The sequence below is a fragment of the Notolepis coatsorum genome (genome assembly GCF_963971535.1).
Source record: "Notolepis coatsorum genome assembly, chromosome: 18".
NCBI classification, from domain to species: Eukaryota; Metazoa; Chordata; class Actinopteri; order Aulopiformes; family Paralepididae; genus Notolepis; species Notolepis coatsorum.
In genome coordinates this window covers 89,887,075-89,912,974 of record NC_140182.1, presented here as the reverse complement: position 1 = coordinate 89,912,974, position 25,900 = coordinate 89,887,075, and the positions used below count along the sequence as shown (strand labels likewise).

General features: G+C 43.9%; 1 protein-coding gene across 1 annotated transcript in view; it reads left to right on the top strand.

The window, feature by feature from the left end:
* Positions 1 to 25,900, top strand: part of tmem117 (transmembrane protein 117) — a 117,628-nt gene that overhangs the window by 28,066 nt on the left and 63,662 nt on the right. The gene's annotated exons all lie outside the window — the stretch shown is intronic.

Genomic DNA, 25,900 nt, shown 5'->3' with positions numbered 1-25,900 from the left:
TAGCATTGTTTCCTAGCTATGTGAACTTATATTAATATGATCTATGTCTCAAAATTCTCATATTGGCGCATTCTTCCAATTCTCCTCTCACAATATTCACCCTCACTGAACTGAGTCGTTTGAAAATGTGCATGTGATGTCATATAGTCACCGCTGCATGTTAATGTTGAGATAGAAGATGAGCTGCACACAGTGGCTGGACCGCCCTGCAGCCCAGGCTCAAAACGGCTCGAGATCTTGAGGTAGAAAAATGCTGTTTTTGAGGACTTGATTAGAAATACAAAACAATGAATAAAAAAATATATATATTACAGAGGTGTTCCATAGACTCACAGGAATTGTGTAAAAGTGCCCAAATAGTGAAATAAATAGTAAAATAGTTCCCCTTTAAGAAAATAAGTCAAGTCCAAAAAACAGGGACGACACTCAATGAAGAGGTATTGTAGAAAAATAAATAAGCCACAAAGGCAACTCCTAAAAACAGAGTTTATATTGAAAACATAAAACAATAAACCTCCACCAAGGGAGTTTATGTGCCGTAGTGGGCAAAAGACAGTTCCAAAAGAAACACAAGAAACACTACCTTAAAAGGCTCAGCCTCTATAAAACAAAGTGTAAAATAAAGCCAGTAGCCCAAAACAAGAATGGCTACAAAGAAGGCTAAATGCTGAATAAGGCAGAGATCAGCACTACACTTCAATATAATAAGCCTGACCAAAAGGATAGCCAACACAAGGAAATTAATAAGCAGTTAACACACCGAGATTCAAACTTAAATAGACTCAGCCTTTCCATAGGCACAGCTGCACTGAATCAGGTGCAATCAAGCCCACACACCTGCCGACCCATGAGGCAATTAACCACAGAGACCAGTGATTGACAGCTATCCCTCACAGGAAGACGGAATAAGGCAAAAACCATGACACATTCCTTAGGATGTCAATAATGTATCTGATTATGAAACTGACTCCTGACTCCATCTCTTTGGAAATGTGCTATGCTTGTTATTATTATTAATTTCCTTTTGTGTTTTCTGTCTGTGACAATGTATTTCTTTTTTATGCTGTAACCTGTCTTGGAAAAGAGATTCTTACTCAATGGGACTTTCCTGGTTAAATAAACATAAACAACATAATTATTGTTCCTAAAGGCCCCATAGGAGCAACAAATATCCTAGTTGAGACCATTTTGTGAATGATCTGAGAAGCCACTGAGCCTCAGTATTGTCTCATAATGTCTCCTAGTCCTAAACCTCTAAGAGACACGTTTACTTCCATCTCATCCCCCAGATAGCAGAGTAACACCCCTTCCTGACATAGAGCGACGCGAGCGAGCAAGCGAGAAAAAGTGATTAAAATGTATTCGTTTCAATCAGACTATCCTGACCTGCCGCGAGCGACAGCGAACTGAGCAGCGATGTCGCTCACCAATCAAATATTCGCTCGCTGTGTCTCTAGTTGAGCGATTACGCGGCCGAGTCCCGCCCCTAAACACTTTTTATTGGTCGAGAATCGCAGGCTGCTTTGCCTCCTGTGCTTCCAGGTAACACACACACACAGACACACTCGGACACGCGCTGCGTCATATCTTTTTTAATGTTGGAAAAGCAACATTGAGTCAAGGTCAACAACTAAATATCTGCAATCAGACCTACGTTGATTCAAAGTTAGTTACATTGACGCTTCAACATTGATCCAACGTTGTTTCTATGTCAGTCTGCTATCTGGGTCTTGGTCGCATTCGTACAGACACTTGTGAACAGACACAAGAGAGCTAAATGATATGTAAGAGAGCCCTTATTCTCATGTTGGTATCAAACAGATCTCTGTGCTTTTGTCTTGGGTGAAGTAAACGTTCCCTTATCTAAGATGACGGAGCACTTGACAATCCCAAGACTTCAGTAGGAGGTTAACTGTACATTACTATCAGCATTCTCCTTGTGCTCAGCATGCAGCTACGGTCGGCTCTGTGAGTCTTTTCATGATAGCAAGGTACCAGTCATTGCTCAATCACATGGACTCACTCCAGTCATCTCTCAGCACAATTTTACTCCTAAGGGCTGGTCTATCCAGGTCAGGGCTCTACACACTGACTCTACACAGGCCGCTGGAGGGCAGAGAGAGAGAGGAGAGAGAGAGAGAGAGAGAGAGAGAGAGAGAGAGAGAGAGAGAGAGAGAGAGAGAGAGAGAGAGAGAGAGAGAGAGAGAGAGAGAGAGAGAGAGAGAGAGAGAGAGAGAGAGAGAGAGAGAGAGAGAGAGAGAGAGAGAGAGAGAGAGAGAGAGAGAGAGAGAGAGAATAGCTCACACTGGAGCCAGGTAGCCGAGAGAGAGATAGAGAGAGAATAAAACCAAAATATATGCCTGTTTTATTGACTTCCAAAAGGCTTTTGGCTCAATTTGACTGGTAATAATGTGCAGCGTAAAAAAGACAGAATTATTTACCCAAGGGCGAGGCGTTTGTCAGGGCTGTAACCTCTTTCAGCTTTCTATGCCATAATAAGAAATATACAAACAGAATTAGGCCGTTACCCACTAATACTAAATATATATATCATATAAATATATATGATATTGTACTTTGATATTGATATCTGTTTTCTAATGAATGTTTAATGTTAATATTAATAATTTGCTTGGGCAACATGTACATGTCATGTTACGTCATGCTGAGAGAGAGAGATAGAGATGAGAGAGAGAAGAGAGAGAGAGGAGAGAGAGAGAGAGAGAGAGAGAGAGAGAGAGAGAGAGAGAGAGAGAGAGAGAGAGAGAGAGAGAGAGGAGAGAGAGAGAGAGAGAGAGAGAGAGAGAAAAAAATATATAGCTCACACTGGAGCCAGGTAGCCGAGGAGTAGCGCATGTCAGGGAGATGAGGGAGAACAGATGGTGTGTGTGTGTGTGTGTGTCACACATGTCCATCTGCGTGTGTGCTTGAGTGATTGAGTGTGCAAGAAAGAATGGAAGAGCAGAAAATGAGTGGAGAGAGAGCGACAGGGGGGAGGGAGAGAGAGGGATGTTGAGGTGTTGAAAATGCAATGCAGTTATGTAATCATAAAGCAGACTAGTGCATAATAACTGTGAGATCTGTAACCTCAGTAACCTCAGTAAGACTATCTATTGTGGATCATTAGACCACAAAACTAGTGCCCCTCCGACATGGGACTGAGAGTGAACCTTGCAAAACTAGTGCCTCTCAGACATGGGACTGTGATCTTAATAAGTAAGGGATGAATTCTGCACAAGTCAATTTGGCAATCTTTATTGGTGCAAACAGAGTTATTCAGAGTCCACAAAAGACGAGGCTTGAATGACAAGTTTAAACCCTCGCTCCATATAGATCACAGTCAGGTGGTGGGGTATGGCCAGTGTGTAATTTTAGTAAAGCCAAAGTCATATTACCACATATACACATGCAATAAATAAATATACTAAAGAACAATCACAAGAGACGAGACAGATTAATTTATTCATTCATACCATACGGTTCGATGGTGTTAATCCAGTAAGCTTCTCTAAGAACAAAACAATTCTCAAACACTGGAACCTCCTCAGGGATATATTCATCTCTTTAGGGAGATTTGTGCCACGAGCCGCCACTGATCTCCTTCAGACGATCAGGTAATCTTTTAGTCCACTCTGACATCAGGCAGAGTACAGTAAAGTATTTTTTACACAAAAATGGCGGAATTCAGAACAATCCCTGCATCGTGTCTCATTCATGACGTCCTAGGAAATTGGAACATCACGACCACTCTCATTTTATGGTGAATCACACCTCCTCCCTCTGGCGGCATATGTTTATTTAATTCTTTCTTTATCTTTCTTTTCTTCAACGCAATATGCCATTTTACCCCCTTATAATACCCACTCACACAGGACGCCATTTGTGACACGATTCTCTTGGTGATTCACTCTTGTTGTTGTTTAGCTCTCATGATGCTACACAGGGGAGTGGGCAGAGCCATATTGTGCGTTTTCCTTCTGCAGTGGCAAACGGATAAACCCAGGACTAGGTGATGAATGACTTGTGACAGATTGTGTGGGTTAAAACTACCTTGGGAGGTTCCAGGGACGACCTACAGTGTGTTGTTCTATTGTTGTGTAGGGCTATGTGTGCTCTCTCCTATATTGAGTGGGTGGTGCTAGTAGCCAATGACTCCTGGTCATTCAGTGAAAACCTGCCTGTCGTCGTGCATTTGTATTAAAACCTAGGTCATACATGGTTTGGGATCATCTGTTTGTGTGTGGTTTACTCACATTCATTTATCAATTTGTTTTTATCCTCCAGAGTTTACTGTGTAACTTTTCAGAATCCTTTACCCCAGCTATGAATCAGGAATTAGGGGATTTGCAGTAGGGATTTGGGTACTTTTCACTGGATTTGGAAAGGGCTTTAAAAAGCCATGTCCACACGTACATCCACAACGGTGAATCTCTAGGGCCACATAACAATGCAAAAATATTTACCTGAACTTACATGATGGGAAGCTACAGGAAGCTCTCAGTGGTCCTGATTGCAGAGAAAATACTGCATTAAAAAAAATATCTATATATGTGTGGACAGGGGCCATTAGTTATGATCTTAAAGGGGACATGCGTTGCTATTCCTAGCACTATTTGGGCAACTTTACACAATTCCTGTGAGTCTATTGAAGACGTCTGTAAGGTTTTTTTCAAAAAAATGCATTGTTTTATATTTCGAATCAAGTACTCAAAACCATCATTTTTGCAGAGAGGTGGGTTTCTCTGCCGCAGTATGAGGAAGTGGTTTCCACTGCTGTGTAGTCAGTCTAGGTAGATTGTGGGCGGGCATTAGCTACAACCACAGAGCCAATCACATCACTGTCTGCTACCCAGAGCCTGAGTAACGTCATTCAGGCCTTCAAATCAGGATGGCCTAATTTACTGGAGCAGTAAATGATCTGAGCTGAATCAGAGCAATCCGCCAATATGGTATTTAGACACTAAAACACATTGATACTAACTCCTATTACTATAATACAATGCTAGAGACTGAAAAATGACATTTATAATGCATGTCACCTTTAACATTTCCCAAAAGCTCAGCTTTAGCTTTAGTTTCACCATACTGGAAGGCATTTTCGAAAAGCTCAGTTTTCAGTGACCTAAAACGTTCTATTGTTTTTGTGTGACAAATTTTGTCCATAGTCACTTTTTACTAGGGGTGTCAAAATGGAATCTGGCATCTGACTCAATATGTATCTGTAGATCAACAAGTTGTATTATTAGTGTGGGTAGTGTAGTTACAACACTCCTTGTAACAAAGACACAACCATGTACATTAAAGGAGAAATTATGTATCCGTTCTTTGAACAGAAGTCTGTTACGATGGTGCCGCTTTGCTGGCATGATGTGGTGGAACTCAGTTTGCAGTGTAGAACGGAGAGATAAACAGGATACAGGAGACGGCATAGTGGTGAATAATAAGGCTTTTAGACTTAGAACAGAAAACAACAAACACGACTGACAACAACGGTAACAATTAAACAATAAACCAGCAAGTGTCTGCTGGCCCACAACACCTAATATACAAACACTAATTAGAGACAGAGGGTAATTACAAACAGGACACAGGTGTGGTAGACAGAAACAACAGAACACAGAGCACACTGGGAAAAACAATAACAATTGAACAAACAGACCAACAAGACTAAAACATATTTACAAAACACAGACAGGGGAACACAAGTCTAACAATGTGGAGAAAACAACGACAACACAGACAATAAACATAATAAACATAAATGGCAGTAAATAATATTAATCAGGTGAGTGAGCTGATGCCAGATCTGCCAGATCTGGATCAGCCCACCGGTTGGCAATGTTGTAGTATGAAGGGGTGTATGGAAGGGGAGTTGAGACGGTCCGACACCTGGACCAGTCGAACCGGGAGAAGGGTTTCCGTCCGGTCCCGCAGGACCGGGGGAAGTGTTACAGTACCCCGCCCTCGAAGGTCGACTCCCAGGCGGCCCAGCAGGCCCCCCGGGAACGGGAAGGGTGGGAGGGAGGGATGCCGCACCGGCAACGAGGGGCTGGGGGAAGGGGGGTCGAGGAACGGGGCCCGTGGGAACTGGGTCGGGGGGAGGGGCTTGACGAGGAGGACTGGAGCTGGGGAGGATGGAGGGTAGAGGCGACGGCTCCGGAGTGGGACCTGGGGCTGGGGTCTCCTCGGCGGCGAGACCCACCGCTGAACCCCGAACCGGAGGCTCCCTGATGGCAGGACGCGGTGCAGGACCCCCGACTGGGGTCCCTCCGGCAGTGGAATCCGGCGTCGTCCTCCAGGTCTGCCATGGTGGCGGCTCGTCCTCCGGAACCTCCCAGGGCTGAGGAGATCTCGACCAGGACTGCGAGGAGGACCTGCGGTCCTGGGAACCCCGTTTCCCCCTGGGGCTGTGGCGTCGGGATCCGCGCCCATTCCCAGACGCTCCCCTGCGGGCCAGGCGACTCCCCACCCAGGGATCCGGCACAGGAGTGGCCCCGGCGAGAGCACCCAGTGTCATCGGCGCCGCTGGGCCGGCCACTCCGTCCCACGGTGCCAGACCCCGAGCGGCCGCCTGGTCGGCACACAGGACCGAAGCGCCCAATATTCCGAGCGCGAAGCTCGCCCCGTCTCCGTCCTTTACTGCTGAGTCCCGGAATGGCTGGTTCATTCTGTTACGATGGTGCCGCTTTGCTGGCATGATGTGGTGGAACTCAGTTTGCAGTCTAGAACGGAGAGATAAACAGGATACAGGAGACGGCGTAGTGGTGAATAATACGGTTTTTACTTAGAACAGAAAACAACAAACATGACTAACAACAACAGTAACAATTAAACAATGAACCAGCAAGTGTCTGCTGGCCCACAACACCTAATATACAAACACTAATTAGAGACAGAGGGTAATTACAAACAGGACACAGGTGTGGTAGACAGAAACAACAGAACACAGAGCACACTGGGAAAAACAATAACAATTGAACAAACAGACCAACAAGACTAAAACATATTTACAAAACACAGACAGGGGAACACAAGTCTAACAAAGTGGAGACAACAACGACAACACAGACAATAAACATAATAAACATAAATGGCAGTAAATAATATTAATCAGGTGAGTGAGCTGATGCCAGATCTGCCAGATCTGGATCAGCCCACCGGTTGGCAATGTTGTAGTATGAAGGGGTGTATGGAAGGGGAGTTGAGACGGTCCGACACCTGGACCAGTCGAACCGGGAGAAGGGTTGCCGTCCGGTCCCGCAGGACCGGGGGAAGTGTTACAGTACCCCGCCCTCGAAGGTCGACTCCCAGGCGGCCCAGCAGGCCCGGGAACGGGAAGGGTGGGAGGGAGGGATGCCGCACCGGCAACGAGGGGCTGGGGGAAGGGGGGTCGAGGAACGGGGCCCGTGGGAACTGGGTCGGGGGGAGGGGGTTGACGAGGAGGACTGGAGCTGGGGAGGATGGAGGGTAGAGGCGACGGCTCCGGAGTGGGACCTGGGGCTGGGGTCTCCTCGGCGGCGAGACCCACCGCTGAACCCCGAACCGGAGGCTCCCTGATGGCAGGACGCGGTGCAGGACCCCCGACTGGGGTCCCTCCGGCAGTGGAATCCGGCGTCGTCCTCCAGGTCTGCCATGGTGGCGGCTCGTCCTCCGGAACCTCCCAGGGCTGAGGAGATCTCGACCAGGACTGCGAGGAGGACCTGCGGTCCTGGGAACCCCGTTTCCCCCTGGGGCTGTGGCGTCGGGATCCGCGCCCATTCCCAGACGCTCCCCTGCGGGCCAGGCGACTCCCCACCCAGGGATCCGGCACAGGATTGGCCGCGGCGAGAGCACCCAGTGTCATCGGCGCCGCTGGGCCGGCCACTCCGTCCCACGGTGCCAGACCCCGAGCGGCCGCCTGGTCGGCACACAGGACCGAAGCGCCCAATATTCCGAGCGCGAAGCTCGCCCCGTCTCCGTCCTTTACTGCTGAGTCCCGGAATGGCTGGTTCATTCTGTTACGATGGTGCCGCTTTGCTGGCATGATGTGGTGGAACTCAGTTTGCAGTCTAGAACGGAGAGATAAACAGGATACAGGAGACGGCGTAGTGGTGAATAATAAGGTTTTTACTTAGAACAGAAAACAACAAACACGACTAACAACAACAGTAACAATTAAACAATGAACCAGCAAGTGTCTGCTGGCCCACAACACCTAATATACAAACACTAATTAGAGACAGAGGGTAATTACAAACAGGACACAGGTGTGGTAGACAGAAACAACAGAACACAGAGCACACTGGGAAAAACAATAACAATTGAACAAACAGACCAACAAGACTAAAACATATTTACAAAACACAGACAGGGGAACACAAGTCTAACAAAGTGGAGACAACAACGACAACACAGACAATAAACATAATAAACATAAATGGCAGTAAATAATATTAATCAGGTGAGTGAGCTGATACCAGATCTGCCAGATCTGGATCAGCCCACCGGTTGGCAATGTTGTAGTATGAAGGGGTGTATGGAAGGGGAGTTGAGACGGTCCGACACCTGGACCAGTCAAACCGGGAGAAGGGTTGCCGTCCGGTCCCGCAGGACCGGGGGAAGTGTTACAGAAGTCCTTGTTGTTATTCTGTTGTTGTAACACACGCCGTGTGAAAGGTCATGGAAATGGCAAATTTACAATCATAAAAACACAAACTGGATTCCGATTTTAATAATATCCTCTTAACCTGCGCCCCCAAAAGTGGCCATTTTAGTTTTCGTTTTTGAGGACTGCATACTTCTTTTGCAAACCAAAATACTATACTTTATACTTATAGCACATACATGAGCCTGGTCTCTTTTGAAATATATCATTCTGAAGCTTATGATAGAATAAAGAAAGATCACTTTTAGTGCTAATGAAATAGAGTAACATAGGTCTGAACTTCAGTTGTAGAAAGACTTGTTACTCAAGTTTTTCTGTAGTAGTTAGTAGTCCAGAGGTAGTATTTCCCCAGAAGGTGGTATGGCTTAAAAAACTCCCGAGATCCATAGCCTGAAGCCTTATGTAGTACATGTCCAAAAAGATCCATTCAGAAATGAGTGATTAGAAGTGATTTTGGTAAACTGTGTACAATGAAAAACTCAGTTTTCTCATAGACTTCAATTAATTCGGCTGTTTTTCTCTTCCTGTTTTCGCTGGTTAGTTTTTCACCTAGATCCATGATTCATACATCCCCACCTGGGGTATCATTGGAAAGCCACACTCATTGGCTACAACCCTCCACAATCATTTTCGAGATCGCCAAATGATTGACGGAACTAGAGCCCCAAGAGTCAGGAGTGGTATTTTGCGCAATACCGTGTACTTTGCACAAGCCTCAAATACCGGCATGTAACGAGAACCGCTGAACGGATCTTGTCAAGTGAAAGGGCTATCGACAGGCAACAAATAAGCCTTCAATTCGATATATATATTGTATTACAAAATATGTACACCCGAGCCACTATTGGTCGCCAAAGTGCCGGTGGGCAAATCGTCCTAAAATTGCATTGCATGTTAAGAGCCGACATCAGCGGAATGCGGCGCTACTCGCACTACTCATTGGGATATTTTGAATTCCCCTTTTTGTTTTTGATTCACTGGCCATATTACTGGAGGATATCATGTACTGGTAAGTACTGTGCTCCATATTACTGGAGGATATCATGTACTGGTAAGCAGATAGCCACCTCCTTACAGGTTTAGCTTCCAGTCCACTGATGCGGCACCGCGGCATCCCCGGCCAGTAAATAGCTGCTCCTCTCCTCAGAAGCCACTCAGTTCCTTTTATGCTGCATCGGTCCCTCGGTTTACCATAATATATTAATGTATTCACCTGCCTCTGCAAGAGGCTCTGTGAATTATGAAACGTACTGTAGTACGTTGGGTAGTCTGGAGTCATGGTCAAGCCCAGATCTCCCCTTTCTATTCACTGTACAGTATTCATACAGCGGCCATTTTGCTCTTATGTCATGCTCAGGTTGGGAATCCTTTCCCAAAAGAGCAGAAAGGCCACAGTGTGAATAATGGTCGATGACCAACGCACACTAAATCGAATGTTGGCTATTCCTCTTTACTATAGGATGAATATAGGACCTGAAAATAGTGTAAAGCACTCAATAAAGTACAAGTGTAATGTGAGACGCAGTTTCCTTTGATCATGGAGGATACGATAAGCTAACGTCAGCAGCTCTCCTGCTGTGCTGTGCAGTGTGTGTGTGTGTGTGTGTGTGCGTGTGTGTGTGTGCATGGGGTTATGCATGTGTCTTTGGTTGTTCTGTTCTTGGAGCCCCTCTCTTTGCCTCGCCTTGCCCTGATCCTGACGATTGTAGCCCACGGGACACCATCTGGGTTCTGTCACATGGCATTACTACCGTGCCGAGTTCAGATGGCTTATATGTGGCACTGTGTGGCTGGGGGTTAAAGTTGGCTGAGTGTGTATGGTGGAGAGGGGGAGGCTGCATGTGCATGTGTACATTGTGTGTGTGTGTGTATGTGTGTGTGTGTGTGTGTGTGTGTGTGTGTGTGTAGTGAGTGTGTGTGTGTGTGTGTGTGTGTGTGTGAGTGTGCTTGTGTAGTGAGTGTGTGTGTGTGTGTGTGTGTGTGTGTGTGTGTGTGTGTGTGTGTGTGTGTGTGTGTGTGTGTGTGTGTGTGTGCGTGTGTGTGTGTGTGCGTGTGTGTGTGCTTGTGTAGTGAGTGTGTGTGTGTGTGTGTGTGCGTGTGTAGTGAGTGTGTGTGGGCTTGTGTCGTGTGTGTGAGTGTGCTTGTGTAGTGAGTGTGTGTGTGTGTGTGTGTGTGTGTGTGTGTGTGTGTGTGTGAGTGTGCTTGTGTAGTGAGTGTGTGTGGGCTTGTGTCGTGTGTGTGTGTGTGCTTGTGTAGTGATGTGTGTGTGTGTGTGTGTGTGTGTGTGTGTGTGTGTGTGTGTGTGTGTGTGTGTGTGTGTGTGTGTGTGTGTGTGTGTGTGTGTGTGTGTGTGTGTGTGTGTGTGTGTGTGTGTGTGTGTGTGTGTGTGTGTGTGCTTGTGTAGTGAGTGTGTGTGTGTGTGTGTGTGAGTGTGCTTGTGTAGTGAGTGTGTGTGGGCTTTTATAGTGAGTGTGTGTGCTTGTGTAGTGAGTGTGTGTGTGTACTTCTATAGTGAGTGTGTGTGTGCTTGTGTAGTGTGTTTGTGTGTGTGCACGTGTTTGTGTAGTAAATCTTATACAGTGTATAGCAGCAACCCTGTAGCCTGTGTGTAACACACTCTTCAGTCTGAACCCTCCTTCCATTAGCCACTGAGGTTTGCCCCTCTCACTGTTAATAATAGATGAGGGCACAGCTCCACCCCAACAGCCTGATGTCATAGTGCTGCATCACCCAGTCTACTGGATACTGCGTGTGTGGTTGTGTGTGTGTGTGTGTGTGTGTGTGTGTGTGTGTGTGTGTGTGTGTGTGTGTGTGTGTGTGTGTGTGTGTGTGTGTGTGTGTGTGTGTGCGCGTGTGTGTGCGCGTGTGTGTGCGCGTGTGATTTTGTATGTGACCAATAGCGTGTCTGATGTCATAGTGCTGCATCATCCTGTGGATCCTAACGTCTTTGATGCATCTTAGGCTATGGTTAGACTAGTGTATTCCTGGCGTTTTTTTATACGTTTTTGACGACGTTTGACATGTCCTATCTACACAGAAATGCGTTTTTTGGCGTTTTTTTGTGGATACGGCTGAAACGCAAAATTGTGTTTGCGTTTGGAGATACGCAAAAAAAACGCTTCGACAACAGCGTGTAGTCAGCACGCGCAGTTGTTGCGAAAACGCCCATGCGCAGTAGATACCATCTGCGTGCCCTTCCGGTGACAACAAGTGTGTGTGTTTGGGACAGAGCTCCGTGTCCCAAATAGCTTCAGCTACCATGTGTTGTCAAGTTATTGTTATAAGGACCCCAGTCCAAGCTACAACAGTCTGCATTCCCTTAACAATTGTTTGTATTGAGCCGTATTGTATTGTACCCATATGCAATATGTTAAATAAAGTTTACATCCATTCATTCTGCTAGCATTACCGATTGCATGAGCAGCTGGCTAACGTGAGCTATCAGGATTCAGACCCTGTTAGCTCAGAGTTCCTCTTTCAACTTAACAAGCATTAAACAAAATGGCCCAGTCATCTATTCACCTTTGTTTAATACACACAGCGTTGTCTCTAATGTTATCTAACTACTGATAGCTCGCGATATCATCAGTTTTGATGCTGGCTAAGTAGCGTGAGCTAACGTTAGCTTCTAGCCACAATGCTATATTGTTATAATGGCATACTCCATTGACGTTAGCATGCAGCTAACAATGCTACAATGCTACCGATCGTTTTTTAGCCTAAACTATCCGCTCTTGGTGGTCACTTGTGTTGATGTTAGTTTTGTTTCATCAACAAATGACAGGCAGAACACACAGTGAATGTATCCGTTTTGTTTATTGCACTTTTATTAGGCTTTGCTGAAAAATTATTGCTGCATTGAGTAAAGCAAGATGGTGGCGCGGCATAGGCGCCTGCCTTATTGACATTTTCTTTTGCTGGAGCTTCCACCAGGAAGTGTATTGGCACATTCGTTCTGATTGGTTGAAATTGCCTTCATGTTTGCCACCTACTGCCACCTACTGCTTTGGCAGTGTACTACATCAGTGTGCTTGGCTGACAAAAACGAAAAAAAAACGAAAGTGTGACTCGAGGCGCATGACGTCGCGGCGATACGCGGCGATACGTATAAGAAAACAATACGAAGATGATACGAAAGGTGTAACCTCAGCCTTAATGACGTGTGTGTGTGGGTGTGTGTGTGTGTGTGTGTGTGTGTGTGTGTCTGTTCATGCCTGCAAGATGTTGTTTTCAGTGTGATTTTGCTCTTAACCCATTAATTAACTACATTATATATAATGTGTTGAGGAAAAGCCCCACAGAATTTTTGCTGTGTGACCAGCATCTCTATAAGTCACTCTGTCGGTTGGTTGGTTGGTCCACAAGATTTCTCCATGCTATAGGTTTTATCCTCGGAGGCTGAATTTGGCAAGTGTGTGCGTGTGTGTTCATGCCAAATTTGTGCTTGTTTCTGTTAGAGTTAGAAACACAAAATTAGCTGTAAGAACTATCAAGACACGACAAAATAAAAACTTAACTTCACATATTTATCCTGAATATTCAGGTTTCACATTTATTTTTTATTTAAACGCAAAAATAAGTTTAGCAATAATTTGACATGGTTAACATCAGATTTACATTGGAACAAAGCACATATTGTTAAAATTCTACTTGTTCTGAATCCAACGGTGCCAAACATTTGATAAAAACTCTTGTCGTTTTTGAGACACAGCCATTTCTGTATCATACTATACAGTATTTAGTTGTTAGTCAAAATAATTCAACTTTGTCTGCCAGGGCATGATAAATATGTGAAATCAAAATGCCACATGTCTTCACAGCAAACGCTATGTGTTTCTACGTCTAACAGAAACAATTCTGTGGGGCTTTTCCTTAACATGCTAAATATAACCATTAGTCATTAATGGGGTAAACCCATACAAATGGATACAAAAAAGGAGACTTGCACGTTGACCAATTTGAAAAACATCAACTGATGTGCTCAGCTCAGCTAGTGCCTTGTAGATTGTAGGTAAAGGAGATTGTAAAATTCCACTGTGGACATTAATGGTCTTTTACTAACAACAGCTTAACTGGGGAGAAATACAGCAGCACAGATTTATTAGTGCGTCCATTGTCTCCCTCTGTTCCCTCCCCCTGTTTTAACACAGACACTTTACACAGAGATCCAAACAGATCAAATCTACTGCTCTCTTTTTACACATACTGTACGTCACTTTGATCTGGCAGCAGCAATAATTGCATTAGGTAACGAAGGTTCTACCATTTAGAGACTGAAAACATAGTGTATACTCTCTATTTACTGTTCGAAATCCTTCATAACAACCTAGAGTGTACATTTTTATTTAAGATACTAAATAAAAGTAATGAAATTAGTGTTTTATTCATAAAGGGACCTTGTTGAACTGCCCATTTGCTTGTGAAATACACTGGTGTTTGCAGAGAGAGAGAGAGAGAGAGAGAGAGAGAGAGAGAGAGAGAGAGAGAGAGAGAGAGAGAGAGAGAGAGAGAGAGAGAGAGAGAGAGAGAGAGAGAGAGAGAGAGAGAGAGAGAGAGAGAGAGAGAGAGAGAGAGAGAGAGAGAGAGAGAGAGAGAGAGAGAGAGAGAGAGATGGCAAACAAAGGAAAAAGCCAAAAGGAAATAGCTTATTTACTGTATGGCTGCTTTGGCTCACAGCCAAGTCATACATAACCAAGGGAAATAATTTAACAAGGCTCTGTCGGGAAGAGGGCCAGTGGTTTGGCCCAGTGGCTCCCTCTCTGTGTCCATAGCCATACGTGCTGCAGTGTCCCCAGTGGAGGGAGCACCGCTGTCGCTCCCCACCTTTGATTTATCAGCTGGGCCTAACAAAAATAATGGTTGGTTTCAGGTTGCCGACCGACCCTGCCGATTTAGGTGCGACCCAATATATTTTATGAGTTTTAAAAAAAAATTATATATTAAAAAAAAAAAAAAATCCGTTTTTTTTTTTTTTTTTTTTTTTTTTTTTTTTAGAATAAAGTTTCATAGAAATCTTAGTCAAACATTTAGTATTATGGATATTAAACATGCTGGCAGAGTACATGCATCCATGTTGTTGTGAACATTTTAACCCTTTCACTGCCACACGACAGCCGGTTAACCCTTTCACTGTGACAATACAGAAGGTTAGCCCTTTACTATCACACAACCGACGGCGATGCTCCATCATTAGCATCATTAGCTCCGCATCCGCGGAGCTAATGATGCTAATGATGGAGCATCGCCGTCGGTTGTGTGATAGTAAAGGGCTAACCTTCTGTCGTGTGGCAGTGAAAGGGTTAATTAAATAAAGAAATTCCCTATCCATAGTCGCCGTGGGAAAGAATAAAATAAAAAAAAAAAAAAAAAAAATTCCCTACCTACCCATGGCCAAACTGACAACCAACCTGAAACCAACTATTATTTTTGTTAGGCCCTAGACGCAGAGGTACCGGGGGCTACAGCTCGGGGGCCCCTGGCGACCGTCGTCATGGTTACTCCCATGGTTATTCGCCACCACACAGCTGGCAGCGTGATAAATGGGGTCCGGGGTGTGAACACGCAAAGATCCGGGCAAAGCCGCGGCTCAGGATGGAGACAGCCTGGGTTTGTGTTTGGGAGATAACATTTGTTAAGGCTCCCTCAGGAGTGTTGTTGTAATGCTGAGATAGACCTAGATACTGTAACCTATAATACAGGCCTCCCCTACAGGGTGTGAAGTGACATGTAATGTAGTACAAGAGGGAGAGACGGCGATCGAAAGAGCATCTATTCATGGTTCACAGGTCAATATCGGTCTGTTGGGATTTCTCTGGGGACGTGCACGACTCCAGATTCACACTAGTTAGTGTGACAAAATAATAAAAAAAAATTTGGTTTGTTATGTATTCTAGGTCAGTGGTTCTCAAACTTTTTACACCAAGTACCACCTGAGAACGTAGCTGGCTCTCCAAGTACCACCATATGACCGCCGTTAAAATACAGTCTATTCAGCTATGCACAGTTCGCGCAGGAGGCAAATGTATTCCTAATACCATTATTTATTGTTAACTTTTGTCAGACACAGCCACAATGTACAAAGGGATAGCACTAGAACTAGCAAACGCTTCCACACAACTCATACAATGCAAGGGGCATTGAGAACATAATAACTAACATTCTCACATAGAAAGTGAGAAAATTAAGAACAACTGTATTTCAGAAAATGTACTTAATTCTCTCTCTATCTCTCTCTCTCACACAGCAAGCAATTGTCCGTCATTCTCACTCACACACACACACACACACACACACACACACACACACACACACACACACACACACACACACACACACACACACACACACACACACACACACACACACACACACACACACACACACACACATACACACACACACATACACACACACACACACACACACACACACACACACACACACACACACACACACACACACACATACACACACACACACACACACACACACACACACACACATACACACACACACACACACACACACACACACACACACACACACACACACACACACACACACACACACACACACACACACACAATTATTTTGTTACAAAAACTTAATTTCCTGCATTCTGGTGCAGGAATTTTTGAATTTTTACCCTTTAAATGCCAGTGTTTGTGATGGGCATCACAAATTATTGTAAAAAAGAAAAGAAAACACATATTCAATACATTTTTGAATGTTTACCCTTTAAATGCCAGTTTGTGTGATGGCATCACAAATTATTGTTAAAAAGAAACACACAAAAAGTAAAATATCTTTAATATTATATCAAATGCAAAGCACATTTTTCTGGGGGGGATTATTACAGGCTAGGCATGTGTCAATGATTAGCAGCAACACAGATTTTTATGGATTTTTTGTAATGTCAGATTTAACACTAACTCTTTTCAGAAAAGTGGGAGTATTTCATTTTTTATCTGACATTACAAAAAAAAATCGAAAAATAAATGTTATGATCAAGGCTGAAGTTGAATTAAAGATTTGTGACTGTTTAGACTGCATTACTCTCTGTCACAGTGATCTCCTGGTTGTTCCCCACCTAGGTTATCTAACTATCGCGCTGCCGCAACCAGAAACACTGGCCTGGCCTGCTTCTACGTTCAGTGGCCTTTTTTTTTTTTTTTTTTTTTGCTTTTTTGTAAATATTTTCAAGTACCACCAGCAGTACCACCAAGTACCACTAGTGGTACGCGTACCACAGTTTGAGAACCACTGTTCTAGGTCATATTAAGTACTTAAAAGGGGAACTACGCCCAATTTCAGAATTCATTTTCAGTTACAGAACACTTTATGGTCTAAGACGGTACAAAAATATGAGTGAAAATGAGTTACTCTCTCCCGAATCCAAAAACTAGAGTGCTAAAACTCAAACTTTGGATGTCATCATCAAGTATAAAGTGTGAAGCATAGACAATGAATTGGGAAAGATTTTATAGATGACACTGAGAGACAGCCAGGGGAATGTTCTGAGTTCATACTGTAGGTACATTTTCTGTTTCAGAACTGAGAACACTACAGAATAAATCTCATTTGGATATAAAACTAAAAGAAAATCTGTGGATCCACAACATCAGTTCATATCAATCAATCCTATTCACTGTGAGCAATGAAGTAGCTCCAGACTTTATACTTGATGACTTCACATGTTTGTTTCTTACTTCTCTGGTTTCTGGCTTTGGGATCGAGTAGCTCATGGATGCATATAAAATAGATTTATACAAACTACGTCTCTCAATGATTATATTCCATTTTAATCATTTAAATTTTACAATAATAACCCTATGCCGTTATGATATAATGCCAACAAATCAATGATCATTAACAAGTTTGTGGTACATATGATGACAAGAGAATTAAGCGACCTAAGCTACTCGACAAACACAGAACAAGCCATACAAGAGAGGTTAGTTTCACTCAATACGTCCTGGCCCCTGGCCCCTGGCCCCTGGCCCACGTGCCGCCTGGTCGTCTCGTCCTCCAACCGCCTCTGTCTCAACCTTACGTTTTATATAGTTGTTCATCTTGTCCCTCTTACTGCAAGTCCTAAAAAGGGACATCACTACTGTAGAAGGCCATGTGACCAGACCCCAATGTCCCAATGTCTGTCAACAAGTTCAAGTTCAAGTTTAGTTTTCTTTTTCACATATAAGGTGCATTACAGTGAAATGCTTGGTTCTGTATGAGCCTCCTAAGATCATGCTTCATACAGTAAAAAAAAGTTAAAAGAATAAAGACCAAACACTATACAAAATGCAAAATTGAGGTAGAGATGTAGTGCAAATCCTTTAGTAATTAATAGATTAAATATGGTGTAGTGTTAACAAGTGTTTAAAGTGTCTAAAGTGAATGTTTAAAGTGAGTGTGCGCATGGTGCCATGTGGATGTGTGTGCAATGAATGAAGAATGGATGGGTTAGTGTTGCATAGAGTCATTGAGCATCCTGATGGCCTGGGGATAGAAGCTCCTTTAGAGTCTCTCTGTACTGGCCATGAGACTCCGGTAGCGCTTGCCGGACCGCAGCAGTGCAAAGAGGCAGTTGTTTGGGTGGCTAGAGTTTTTGGGGGCTTTCTCACTAGCCATCCGGGGTCGAATCCGAGCACGATCGCACCAAAATAAGTGTGATGAGAACGCTCTCCCCCGTCACCGGGGACGCTGATTCGCTCTAAGACGGGACCGCTTGAAAAGGTGGTTTCGGGTGCGAACCAGTGTCCCCGACAACAGAATGGAGCGTGGTGTGCAAGCAAACCTGTAATGCTTTCATGCTTGCTTGAATTTTGGGCAGATAAAAACATACAGCAACAACTGGACAATACCCACAAAAACAACGATATTTATGGGCAATTTGGTGAGTTCAGACCTCAACCAAACAAGTGTAGAAGGGTGGATTATCCCTACTTTATGGGAGTGGATGTACACTGTCACCAGGTAGTGGGAACGCAGCAGATCTGGGTCCGGCTGAGTCCCCGACTGTAGTGCAGGAGTATTGGAGTTGAGATTTAGCAGAGAGAGTGGATGGGGCCTAGGATTTACTAACCTAGGGGTGGTGCGCTGGTCCTTCTTGCCCTCCAGGGCGACTCACAGTAATTCCCCACACACCCACACGTCCCCTAATACTTCCCGCACCCTCCCACCCCCGATGACAGTAGTGATGGATGATATTCTTTCTCCCCAAAGCAGTACCCTTCCTTGTTGACGAGCAGAGACCTGTCCCAATGATACATAGACAGGTGGTGGGAAAGGGTTAACCAATAATGTGCATTACCCGGAAAGGAAGGGGTTAAGTCTAAGACAACAGACACAGTAACAGACACGCACACAGTGCTCCCATTTAGCTCTCTTTACTGAAAGATTTCCTGCAATCAACACAAGGCACAAGGAATACAGCTCTTCCCACACTGGTCACTATACAGTAATGGAACTAGGGATGCACGATATTGATTTTTTGACACCGATACCGATATCGATAACTTTATGCTCCTCAGGCCGATAACCGATATCGATAACCGATATTTATTGTATTATAATCTTTTTTCTATTTTTTTTATCAAATCTTTTTTTTCAACATGAAACAAAACATATCACAATACAATAATAATACATAAAAAGACTTCCCAGGACAATAACTTAACACCAACTTAAATGTGACCTAACCAGACAACAGAAACAAAAGCCAAGACAACAGTATTGACTGATAAAGTGACCATATTTATTTTTCCAAATGAAAATTCACAATCCGTCAACAACTTATAATACATCCAACCTAAGACGCTCGAAGCTTTTTGTTCTTCTTTTTTCAAAGCGGAGCCTTGAAAAAAAGGCTTTGAGTGGACACATCACCACCACAACAAGTCACATGCAACAAGCTAGAAGCTAGAAGCTAGAACCTAGAAGCTAGAAGCTAGAAGCTGCTGTGAATCCAAAGCCAGCTATTGACGAGTCGTTTGCTAAATTAAAGAAGTTTGACAGAAATGACCCAAGGGCTCAAGCCGCTAGCTTTTAAGCAGTCCTTGGTGGTGCAAATTAACCTGGCTACTATGGAGCAATAAGTGACTGCGTTCAACCGAGGGTTGCATCACAGCCATGGAAGGGGCTAGCTTTGCTTAGCTCCTCACGTCGTCGTAGGCTTCTAAGTTAACACAATAACACACCATCGTAGCGGTGGTGATGCCGCAGGTGACCCGTCAGGCTGGATGTATTACAAGTTGTTGCCCTTTTCCCTCCTTGTGGAACTTCTCCATTGCATTTATTACAAATAGCAAGCGATCTTTTTCCTCTGAAATTCCGAGTACCGACGCGGCCATCTTTGTTTTTAACGTCCGCGCTGATTCAGAAACTTACGTGCCTACGTCACAGCCAAGAAAGGGAGCGCTCGATTTGTGTAAAACGCCCTGTTCTTAAACCACACGCTGTCAGTCGTACCACAGTACTGGCAAAACGGGATGAGCCTACAGTCAAAACAAACGCACTTCATTCCAATTCACCCACACAGCATTTTCTTTTACCAAAAAATATATTATATTATCGGAGCTATTAATAACGTTATCGGGTTTATCGGGATGACGTCATAATTGCTGATATCGGCCCGATAATTATCGTGCATCCCTAAATGGAACCCGTCCCTTTAAGGGTTGAAATACTGGGCACCTAGTGCTCTCACTCTACGGTAATGAATAAAGCTCTTCCTACACTGGTCACTATACAGTAATGGACCCGTCCCTTTAAGGGTCACACTACCTGTTCATTCACCCGTAGGTGGGGAGAGGGGGGAAAGAGGGAGAGGGGTACTAGCTACTCCATGGGATTTTATAATGGAACGCACGTTATCACACAGCACATTTAACCAAAAGACAGTGGGCCCACATTGAAAACAAAATACCTATCTATAGCCGGCATCCCCCAAAATAATAAATGTCGGGGCGCCCCTAAGCACTGCTACCAGTGTCGGTTCAAAGTACTTATTCTCTTCGCCCCTTAAAGGTCACGCTCTGAACAAAGAGAATGTCTGCCGATAAAGTTCCAGCACTCGGAGCGCTCACTGTAACTGGCTTGAGTGTACTTAACCAAGGGCGGGCCTGCTCTCACCACCGAACGTCCGGGTGGTGAGATAGCCGTCGAGAAGTCCCGGGATTGTTGCCTGTGATAGCAGGAGGCGGGCTGGGTTGACGTTAGGCAGGTGACGGCTGGAGGTCGACGGCTCGGAGGGGCTGGAGGTGCGTGCAGTCCGGCGACGTCCGTGGAGGGGTCCGCTGCTGGGCTGGAGAGGTGGAGCGACACGCGGGCTAAACTGTGGTGCTAGGCCTAACTGAAGCTAAGCTGTGGGTCGGGACGACCCCCTGTCCTGTCGCTTATATTTTAACTAAAACGCAACGTGTGCAATATCTACAGCACTCTTCGGCAGTAGCACATCTGCTTCTTTATTCACAATGTCTCTTTAGCATTAACCGGAAGCTAAGCTATCGCATACTACATTACTAACCCGCCTCGTGACTGGGTTTATATTCCGCGTGCTTGATGTCTGGAGCTCCAGCTCTAAGCGACCTCTTGCTTCTCTGGAAAACGATGAAGAGGAAGTTCCGCCGCAGGCGCCGCGCCCATCCTTCTTCACCTGTGTCTCCCCTGCCCAACGTCGCCACCAGCTCCCCCTGGCGGTACCTGTATCATGTCCCACTATTAAGTGTCAATGTTAGGATCGAGGTGGGGAATCAGACGGGTCCGTGGGCACAGTAGAGTAAAAGGGATTAGGGTTAGACACATTGAATTATTGTTAGACATATTCAGGTGTCTACACAAGCATGTTGAGCCTCACGGCTCAGTGGGTCGATGAAAACTTTGAGATGAAGAGAGCCGCGCTACATGCCCAAGACTTCCCTGGCTCGCATTATTAGAAAATGTGCGTGCATGGGTACAACAGATCAGTCAACAATGTCAAGCTAAAAGTGAAGAAGATGAGGCTTCAATATCTTAAAGTACGATGCAGTGCGCAAATCAGGCAGCTCATCTGATGACAAGGACACATTTCCGTGGTTTGATGCAGTGGACAGCATAATTGGCCAAAAACCAACCAGTGATCCCTCCGTTGTTTAATCACTACCCACAGTAACGTGGCCGGTTAGCCCATGATCCATAACCCAAACAACAAGGGAGCCTGACGTTGTTGTTCAATCACAACCCATCGCACTATTACTACCTCCAGTAACGCAGCCTGATGTTAGTCCATCAACTAGCCTGCCAATCTGTAAGTAAAGTTTTAGCATCCATATTCTCATGACTTCAGTGTCTGATCCGTCTGTAACCCATCGTGTTTTTAACGCACAGCATACGTGGCCATGTTTTTAGCGCAGGCTTATCAAGGTGACTAGTTGTGTTCAGCGGGACTATAGCCGATCAAGTATATATGCATATTATCTTTTACGTTGTTCGTTATATGTTTCGCCTGTATCTAACCCATCATGTAGGTTTAATTAACTAGGTACATTACTTCCCGAGGTACAGCGAAAATGTGTAACTGTTTTGGTTCATTCAGAGTGTTGCTCTCCTCAATTGTGCTTGGGAACGAAACACGAGATTGTAGTGTGTATGCAGAACAGAGGGGGGGGGGGGGGGGGGGTTCGCTCTCGAGGACGGAGCGAGGATGGAACGGAGCACCCGTTCCTAATGAGAAGACGCCCTTTGGCTATTCTCTTAGCCTTGGCCCTGCAACGCCCACACTAGCTGTTTCTCCCATAGCGTGGCCTTAAATATCCCCTCTCTCGTCTTGAGTCAAACCATCCTCTGTTCTATAGCAACACAAATGGAAACTCTCCTTTTATCCACAAGACTTGAGACACTCGCATAGGAATTTGTAGTTTAAACTGAGTGATCTAGATAATGCATGTCCCAGATAAGATAAAATTATGGTTTGAATTCCAACTACCTGTACCAGGCATATGGGTTATGTAGCTAGGCTTGTCTAGCCTCCAGGATTAAACCTTAAGAACATTTGTTCTGTGACCACCCTGTATTCACATGGTCTTATCTTTCTACAGTGCTGATCTTAACACTTTCCGTGCCAGCAGGGAGAGCCAAAAATAGCGATTGAGTGCCAGCGCTGTAGTCAATGGGAGGGCGATCACATTTGCGAACGCATAAACTATACTTTAAATTATGGCTATGTGTCTAATACGCCCGTCGCTTATCAATGACTTGTTTGCAGTCAACATTGTTGAAACCGATTGTTTTTTAATCGGTTCATTTCCGTTTTATACCATTTTGAAAAACGCTTGTTTTTTTAAACGTCCAGAAAAAAAAAGATTCTGCAGGAATCGCGCTTTACTGGAATACACAAAACTCGTTGTCATTTTTCGGCCTATTTATGAATCGTTTTCAAATGAACGCTAGATTATCGATAGTATATGTGTACTTATGCACGCTAGAGAAGCGGGCTGAAAAATCGATTATCTTATTTCCTGATCAGCACACACACTCACAGCCACACACACACATATGGGATACGCTGAGATATAGGTGAAAAGAGCTCTGATTATCCCAAGACTGGTAAAATAGATTCCTTACCTCAGATCAGATGTTCTCCAAAAAGATTATTCCAATTCCTGATCGCCATTCCAAATATAGATTGTGTTTATTGATCCAACGCTGGGTACTGGAAATACCGATTCCACGCTGTTCTGAGGGTCGGCGAAGACTGCAATCAGCTCGGATTACATGCCTGACAAGTAAAATGTGGATTCCGGACTTTCTTTTCAACATGCGTTTTCATTCAATCCAATCCAAAGGGTGCATTACCATCCGGCAGACGATAGGGGGTGGTATTTTCCCTGTTCAAACTCAGACAGAGTCCCAGTGGTAACGTGAGGCTAGATTGATGAAACATTTATGGAAATCGATAATTACGATTAAAAACAAGATTTCTCGTCGCTTGGCACTCAACGCATGGCATGAACTAACGAGATTTCTCGTGGCTGGCACCCAAAGTGTTAATATACTGGGCTATGCTACCGTATCACCATTTTAGAAGTATTTTTTTGATAATGTTATCATTGCAAAAGGAAATTGGTTTGATGCACGAGAGTAAGGAAGCTGATGTATTACCAGTATGACAGTTTCAGTCTGGTGTGGTCATGTGGTTTGATCTAGAGTAGACTCTAGAGCCAATTGCAGCCTTTCTTACAAAACCTAACCAAACGCAGAAAACTGCTGTGGACCAGAGAATGGAAACACACCCATTGTCTAAAAATGCCCACGGTCTAAAAATGGAAATCATTTTAAATTATCTTCTGACATATTTTGTCAATTGACAAATTACTGATGGCTCCTTTAACAACATTGTCTTGGAAAAACTTCCAAACTTGAATGTCAGTTATGAGAATCTGTTAGTAACTGGATATCAATTATTTAGACCAATCCTTAGATTTCACCAATGAGCCACTGTTTACGTTTTTCAAAGCTCAGTGTTGACTTTAGTTTTTTTTACTGGTTTGGTTTTATCACCTTTTCCATGTCCAGCTAAGTGCGCTCGCCGCCAGCAAATCATATTTGACCAGGAGGTGTTTGTGAGGTGTTTGCTGGGCAGTGTATTACACTACATAAAGGAGTTAATCCCAATGTCCCAAATGTGAACAATAGGAGACTGTATTCACTCACAGGGCTGAGCAGTAATTCAATGTTATCTCTTTCAATGGGACCATCACCATATGATAAAATCATGACATCTTGGTACACAAGTCTATTGTCAATACTAATGATGAATAGCATATTAAAGGGGTGGTTTGGATTTTTGGACATTAAGTTGTATGAATTACTTCAAGCTATTAGCTTACTTACAGAGATCCATGGTCAGAGTTCTGGCCGGGTTCAGAGTGAAGCTTTAGACAGGCAGCAAATGGCAGAAACCGTCTCACAAAACCGAAAGGGTTTTAATCCACACCACAACATGCAGGCAAAGGGTTACCCATCTCCAAAACAAAACCACGATCCTCCAGAATTGAGAAACAGCTGCATTACCTGTGAAATGGCTCTAGCGTGTACTAAGCAGAATCCAAGGATGATGCTTTTGTGTTAGACATAGATAAACCTTTTGCCTGCATGTTGTGGATTAAAACCGTATTGGTTTCTAGACCCCCGTTTGCTTTCTGGTTCACTTGGAAACTGGCCAGAACTCTGACCACGGAATTCGGTAAGTAAGCTAATAGGTTTGCATCCACTACACTACTGGCTAGGTAGTTTGATATCAAGGCCGATCACAGCATATTTGAACTGATCGGTCGGTATCGGCTATACTCTGATTATATTTTGTTAACAAATACATTAAAATCATTAAGGGAAAGCTGTGATGCCAACTATTTTCTTTCTTGATGCAGAGCTTTGCCAAACATATTTTACCTACATTGGATTGGTTTTACTTACTTTAATATACTTGAAGTGTGCACTGTGCAGCTGTATTATCTACACAATACAAATATCGTGACTGGGACTCAGTATTGGCAGATACTATATTAAATGACTCGGATTGGGATCAGGGGCATAAAAACGTGATCAAGTATTTCATACAACTTAATGTAAAAGAAAATCCTAACTATCCCTTTAAGTAAAATTTCTCACTAAATGAGATCTGAAATATTTGAGGGATCCCTTGAAAATTAAAGAGCGTTGGCTTGATGTTGCACTTCTACATTAGACCTAAACAATATATCACATCATTATTGACATGCCAGAGGAGAGATTGTGAGGAATGGTGTAAATCAGTCATGTCATAGAATAGAATAGAATAGAATAGAATAGAATAGAATAGAATAGAATAGAATAGAATAGAATAGAATAGAATAGTCTTTATTGTCATTATACTGTGTACAACAAGATTAAGAACTCAAAACGTAATGTGCTACACAATAAAACACACAAGTACACAGTTATATAAAAAAAAAAAATACTTAAGGTGCTACACAATAAATCACACTGTACACAATTATCAAATAACACAAATGTTCACAGTAACACAGCACATGCCAACAATGCCAAAGCATCTTTGCTGCTTAAAGTCAAACAAAATCTTGCAATGTTTGTATTTGCCTGGGGAAAAATACCCTTGTCTGACGTTAACAACATTATTGATGAATTATTGAAAATAGTCCCCATGCTTATCATGATATCAGTGTCTTCCATATCGCCCAGCCCTATGCAGTTTAAACTCATGTCAGATTCAATCACAAA